This window comes from Microchirus variegatus (genome assembly GCF_963457635.1).
Source record: "Microchirus variegatus genome assembly, chromosome: 14".
NCBI lineage: Eukaryota > Metazoa > Chordata > Actinopteri > Pleuronectiformes > Soleidae > Microchirus > Microchirus variegatus.
In genome coordinates this window covers 6,749,481-6,757,048 of record NC_139815.1, presented here as the reverse complement: position 1 = coordinate 6,757,048, position 7,568 = coordinate 6,749,481, and positions in this window count along the sequence as shown.

Below are 7,568 nucleotides of genomic sequence, written 5' to 3'. Positions count from 1 at the left end.
AGTCACAGGCAATCAGGAGTAAATGGAGCCTGTGTTACACTAGAAAAACGGCTAAGAGCTTTAGAACAAAGCCAAAGCCGCGCTCCTGTGTGTTGTTGTTGTTGTTGTGTGTGTGTGAGTGTGTGTGTGTATTGCAAAAAATACCCCTGACTCTTATTACACTTAATCATAGCTGCTGTAACAGGATTAATTCTAGCTTATTTCCTAGCGTCTGACCTTGCTTGATGATCCCTTTATCCTCACTTTTCCTCAGGACTGCAAACCTCACCAAAAAAGTCCAATTGTTTTTTTGTTTTTTTTATTTGTAACAAATTACACTGATTCCACAGTCAGCCCTGTGCGCTGTTCGCCCACAGACTAATCCGACTCTCTTTTATTGTCTGACTGACTCTCCAAGCCTGCGCTTCAACATCTCAAAACAGCTCGTGGGAAGCGTCACAAAGTCACGGTGACAAATCATGGCATCTTGGAGTGGGACGAGTTGAGGAAGGCTGGGGGTGGTGGTGGGAGCCACGTATCAGCAAGGCATTAAACACGCTGATCTGCTGTGCCTTAACTCACTCTTACATCATCATAAAACATCATCCAATTTACCAGCACTGTCACAGAGGAGCCATAACACATTTGCATAATGCAGCGTCTTCACTATGTTAATTCTCCTTCAACTCAACCATATATGGTACTAGGACTCCCTTTTTTAGGTTTTAGGATGAGTGCATTACACCGTGCAGGCATGTCCGTGGCTGTGAAAGATTATGGAAGTAAATGAGGCTCCCCAAAGCCCTCAAAGCTCTCTGTACGGTGGGGTGATAGTCAGTGATAGCGTGGGTGGTGGTGGTGGTGGTGTTGGGTTATCGCAGGAGGAGCAATAGAAACACATTACTGCTGAAATCACATTGCGCTTCCCAACTGAGAGGAAGAGAGAGTGCGGTTGGGGGAGGTGGAGGTGAGATTCAGCCTCTCTGCAACTGGCACTGACGTGTGATCTGTTATTATTAATTTTCTGCCTGTTTGAAATATGGAAGTTGACTTTATTCAATTTTTTCCGCTGCCTGACTGAACGCCCGTCTTTGTAAACACAAGGCTGTGTTTATTATCTGTTTCTATTTATCCATGCTATGGCTATTTTTGTCTGTCAATCCACTGCTCTGGTTCAGACTCAAACAAGTATTCTATGGGCTGTCATACTTCACAGACTGTTCCACCAAAGAAGGGGCTGACATTTTAGGTCGTTTAATTGTCACATCAACAGGAAACTTAAAGGATGGTTCCAGTTTGCAACTGATTGTGCCCGGAGGATCCTATAACTCCACCATGAGGTTTGTGATTCTGGGTGAAATGTCTCTGCAATTTATGGACGGATTGTCATGAAAATTGACTGTTTTCACAATCATTTTTGACAAGTCACAGTAGGAGAAAAACACGTGTAAATAATCAAATTAATTATGGCTGAGTTCCATTAAGCTTCCTCAGTTTCAGGGTTCATGCTGTCCTGAGTTACACCACATTTAAACATTTAAACACCTCTGTTTTGTCTGGTAAAACAATATTTATCACATTTTTATAGGAGTCGCACAAAGGGCTCCACTTTCTAAACTGACATGAGCATAAAAGCCAGTGTTTGCCAATACATGCACCTCCAAAGTCATTGTATTTTTATTTTAGGCTATGTACATTCTATTTTCTGATCCTGGAAGATATATAACAACATGTAACATCCATTACATAAAGATGTGGTAACACTTTAGATTAGGGAACACATATTCACGATGAATTCACATGAATTAAGATTTTTCCTATATAAGGTGTTCATACATGCTTCATATTTATTAATAACGGGCATGTTAGTAAGCACCTAGTTAATGGTGAATATGTGAAGCATGAGTTTACATCCATTTTCAACATTTAATTTCAAAGTCTTAAAGTGATAAGAGCAACAACTTTACATTGTTTCCAATTATTTTTTATCATGAAATGTTTATTACCTGTGAGGTCAAACTAATGAACCCATTTCTGTTTGATGAATTCAGGTTTGTTCACACCATGAGTTTGTAAAGACTGACCCCTGGTGGTGTCACACAACAATTACAAATCACTGCAAAACTAACCAAAATAAAGTGAAACAAAATTTGTTTCATGCACAATATGGGTCCAATTTATGGAATGAAATATGTGCCACCAGAAACTGAATTTGAATCGTTTATATTTGAATTTGAATCGCTAAACTTGAATAGTTGCATTAAAAAACTGAATTTTAATCATTTATATTTGAATTTGAATAGCTAAACTTGAATAATTGCATTAAAAAACTGAATTTTAATCACATAACTTGAATTTTAATCACATAATTTGAATTTGTATTGTCTAATTTGAATTATTGCATTGAAAAACTGAATCTGAATAGTATAATTTGAATTATTCAAATTCAACACTCCATGTGTCTTTGCATTCAGTTCTCACGATTCAAATTCAGTTCTCAAAATTCAGATTCAGTTCTCAAAATTCAGATTCAAATTACTGTGACATACATACGGTTAGTTCAAGGACGAAGGAAGAGCAATCGAGCGCAGATACAGGATAATCGCTTTGGATTTCGCCAGAACACAGCAGCAGAGAAAACAAACCTGAAATAAATATTTTTCTGTGTCCCAGAACGCGGTTTTAATATCATTTGAGGCGAGATATTAGTGATTTGGAATTCAAAAATGTGGTTTGTGTATTAAGATGTGATGTATTTATAGTTTGGCAGCGACTCTGTATGAAGTGATCAGCTCCGCCTCAGCGGACGCTCGGTGCGTGCAGTGCCTGGCACAGAGCAGCCTTATCTCGGCCTGCCCTGTTGAAACGATCCGCTGGCTCAGACGGCTCCGTCATTAGATATTTGGTGTGATCGATAGATTTGTTGTTGACGCGGTACTTTCTTTTCTAATGTAAACGTTTTGACCTGATAGTTTGAAAGTCTCTATAGTATGAATGTTTTATTTATTTTAACTTTGAATGACGGCCGAATTAGGCACAGCACCCCCGCAACGCTCCGGTGGAGGATAAGCGGTAGATAATGGATGGATGTCAGCTGAGATTGGCACAGCACCCCCCCGACCCTTAATGAAGCTTAGCACTGTCACCCGCCATTCAAACAGTACAACACTGAAGTTACGCTGCTGTTCCAATTGAAGAGATATGTTGTGGGATGTGCCACTTAACACTAATGTGTAACCAGTAGTGTTGTGTCGGTCAGGAGTGATTCGTTCGAAAGTACGAATCATTTGAGTGAACGAACTGACTGGGATCACTTCATGAACTGATTCGTTCCATTTTAAGTTCAGTTGAGCTCAGCAGCGAACGTGGCGGCCGGGAGTGGAACTGCCGGGTCCTGTGAATCACTCGTGAAGTCATTCGCCGACGCCGTCGCCGTCACTCACTCGTGAATCTTCGGCAAACTACGCCAGCCAAAGTGCGCCGAGCGGGGAGGGAGAGGGAGTGACTGTGAACTGTGTCTGCCCGGCTGTGCTGCTGTGATTCGTACACTGTCAGTACACTGACTCACTCATGATTCGAGCGTACGAACGAACTGAGAGACAGAGAGGAGGTGAACTGACGCTGAGGTACGAACTGACGCTGAGGGATGAACTGACACACAGAGAGGAGGTGAACTGACGCTGAGGGATGAACTGACACACAGGGAGGAGGTGAACTGACGCTGAGAGACGAACTGACACACAGGGAGGAGGTGAACTGACGCTGAGAGACGAACTGACACACAGGGAGGAGGTGAACTGACGCTAAGAGACGAACTGACACACAGGAAAGAGGTGAACTGACGCTGAGAGACGAACTGACACAGAGAGGAGGTGAACTGACGCTGAGAGACGAACTGACACACAGAGAACTGGTGTACTGACGCTGAGGTACGAACTGACACACAGAGAACTGGTGTACTGACGCTGAGGTACGAACTGACGCTGAGGGATGAACTGACACACAGAGAGGAGGTGAACTGACGCTGAGGGATGAACTGACACACAGAGAGGAGGGGAACTGACGCTGAGGGATGAACTGACACACAGGGAGGAGGTGAACTGACGCTGAGAGACGAACTGACACACAGGGAGGAGGTGAACTGACGCTGAGAGACGAACTGACACACAGAGAGGAGGTGAACTGACGCTGAGAGACGAACTGACACACAGAGAGCAGGTGTACTGTCGCTGAGGACATTAATCTCGTCCGCGCTGTCACTCACTCACTCTATGACTCGCGGCGCGCACGTACTGCACTCAGGGAGGAGGTGAGTCAAGTAGCGGGTCACTGGGCTCCTGCTTAGAACTGAACGATTCGGCGAACAAATCTTTTGAACGAATCATTTTAATGAACTGATTCAAGTGATTCAGTACACTCAAATGAACTGCCGATCCCATCACTAGTAACCAGACAGCTTTGGGACACGCGAGTGAGTGAATGAGTGCGTGCGCGCAGCTGAGGCGCGAGCTCGCTCGCCCGTGAGCGGAAGTCGGGTGTTTGTTTACATGTGTGCCGGTGAATGAATAGTGACGGTGACCGGAGCAGATAGTGAGCGTGTTGAATGTTACTGTGCAATCAGCTCATAAAGCCGAATTCTCTTCAGCAAAAACGGCCTGTCATGTGTGTGCCATCAGGAGATAAAGCAGGAAAGGTTAACAGATGAATTAATTAATAATGAGCTGCCACGAACGGCTTCATTAACCACTGGCTGTAGCTCTATCCTACCGGTAAGTTTCACTTTACGTTAGTTTGTTTACTTGACTGGACTTGTTTAGGTGCTACTGGTTAGCAGATGAGAGGCTGACAAACTCCGATCTATCCGGCTGCTTCAGCTTAGGTAACGTAAATGTAGGCTAACGTTAACTTAGCAATGAGAGATGAGATGAGAGTTTGTCAGCCTCTCATCTGCTAATCAGTAGCACATGAACAAAAACCCAGTCAAGTAAACAAACTAACGCAAATTACCGGTAGGATAGAGCTACAGCCAGTGGTTAAGGAGGCCGTTCGTGGCAGCTGTTAACAACGCCAAGCCGGCAGATCCTGTATCTGCGCTTGATTGCTCTTCCTTCATCCTTGAACTAACCGGATGTATGTCGCTGTAATTTGAATCTGATTTGTGAGAACTGAATTTGAATCGTGAGAACTGAATTTGAATCGTGAGAACTGAATGCAAAGACACATGGAGTGTTGAATTTGAATAATTCAATTTCAAATTATACTATTCAGATTCAGTTTTTCACTGAATAATTCTTATTAGACAATACAAATTCAAATTATGTGATTCAAATTCAGTTTTTTAATGCAATTATTCAAGTTTAGCTATTCAAATTTCAAATATAAATGATTCAAGTTCAGTTTTTCAATGCAATTATTCAAGTTTAGCGATTCAAATTCAAATATAAACGATTCAAATTCAGTTTCTGGTGGCACATATTTCATTCCATACCAACTGTATTGTTTTAATCATTATCTCTAGAATTTGGCTTTTTGTTTTCTTTTTGCTCTAAGAAATGCTTATTGTTGTGTTTTTGCATCAGTTTGGAATATATTAAGATTTGTAATGTTAGTAATGTTTTCTTACTGACTGAATGATCTCTGAGAGGTTGTGAGGGGTCATCTGTTTGGTCTATTCGGTTTGTCATGATTATGAGATACTAAATCTGCGAAGTCAGGAACTGTCTCTTTATAATCCAAAAAATGTCTTCATCCCAGATGAAGAGACATCAGATTATATTTCCATTTACTGGATAAGTCTGGATCCTTTCTCTGTCTCCAGGTTTCTAAAGCTATTGTCACACAACCTGCTGATTGTTATTGTTCGACAGTAATTTTTATGACAATAGGTTGTGATAAAATGAAAAAGCAATGGGCTACCTATGGAGGCCATACAATAACCTTAAAAGACTACAGCACAATGATTAGCAAACACCTGGAGCCTGAAGAATGTTTATTTATTTTATTTGACTTCTGTAAATTGTTGGTCAGTTGTTGTTTTTATAATTCAATTGTGTTGAATGAGATCGGGCTTCTTTCTGTAGAATGTGAAGGGTTCACCCTTTCTATGTGAAGTGCCTTGAAATAATGTACTACAGTGTTTTGTTTTTGCGCTATACAATTTGAATTGAATTCAATTGTCTGTTGCAGAACTTGATTGAAGATTGTGTCATAAAAGGATGGTTTAAAGGTGAAGGTCTGATCTGGCAGAGCCTGAGCTTCTGTCTGCTTGAGAGAGAAAAAATCTCCTGCAGATGCCAAATCAAATTTGCAACCAGACCGCTCTCCTCTAGGGAAATTATAGGTCCCAGATTAACATTAGTTTTCTCCTCCACAGTATGAAACTGCACTCCTCTGCTGCTTCACACATGGATATTTCATGGGCCTTTGGAACCCTCTGGTAAAAAAGACCTGCATGAGGGTTCTACACTGAAGCTATGTCTAATAAGTGTAGTTTGTTAAATGGTTAAATCCAGTATATTGTATATTTAAATATGTGCATAACCATATGTGGGTCGTAAGAACCTTTTTCAGCTTGTAAATCTTAATCACATGAACACATTTCATTATCATTACTGAGTTCACATATTCAGAGCTCCTCACTTAGAAAAAAGAGCAGCCATTTTGTGACCACAGCATTGAAACATTATAAACTGCTTGACAGACCACCACCAAAGCTACTGTATGTGGACATACAGTCTATTTGCCTGATAACTCATAATTATGTGATTACACACACCTCGTCCACCTGAGCCTCCACCTTAGGTCAAATAATATGCCTAAAGACTTGTAGAGATAGAGCTATTGGCTATAATAATAATGCTATTGGCTACTGAGTGTGGACAGATTTAAAAGGCAACTGAAGACCCGTTAAAGATATACAGAACACATTTTCTTTCTGTATAACTTTGGGTAAACTAGTCTTCTTATCAATTTTTAAATTATAAGAAGTTAAGTTATTATTATTTTATTGTATCTGTTTTAAATGTTTACTTACTGTGTTGACTTACAATCTTGTGTCTATTTAATACTCTGTTTTTATGCTTATTTTTACTTACAAAGTAACTTACTTAATGACTTACTTACTTACTTGTAGACTCTGAATCTAATCTAAAATAACAAAGTAACAATCTTACCTTAATGGGCTTTATCATCTGTACATGTAGTTACAATCTCTGTCTTCAACCTTCGGTTTGATGAAACTCCCCCAAAAAATGGATGAAATCTGAGGAGGAGCAACACAACACTTTTAGTGTTTAATTCTTCTTAATAAGGATTTTACATTTATTTCTTTAAAATGTTAGTATTTTTCGGATTTAATTTTATTATTATCATTATCATTATCATTATTATTATTATTATTATTATTATCAGGAGCATCAGTCGTCATTTTCTGTAAACAGTGAACTTCCCCTTTAAGTTCGTTTGGCAAACGTCGATGGTTCTGTGCAGAGGAGGGTGGGGTGAGACGGTGGAGACTTGGAGTGACTTATCACAGCGAGGAGACACGCGTTTTCATCATGTAGAAGAGACTCAGAGCTTCAAACTCCACT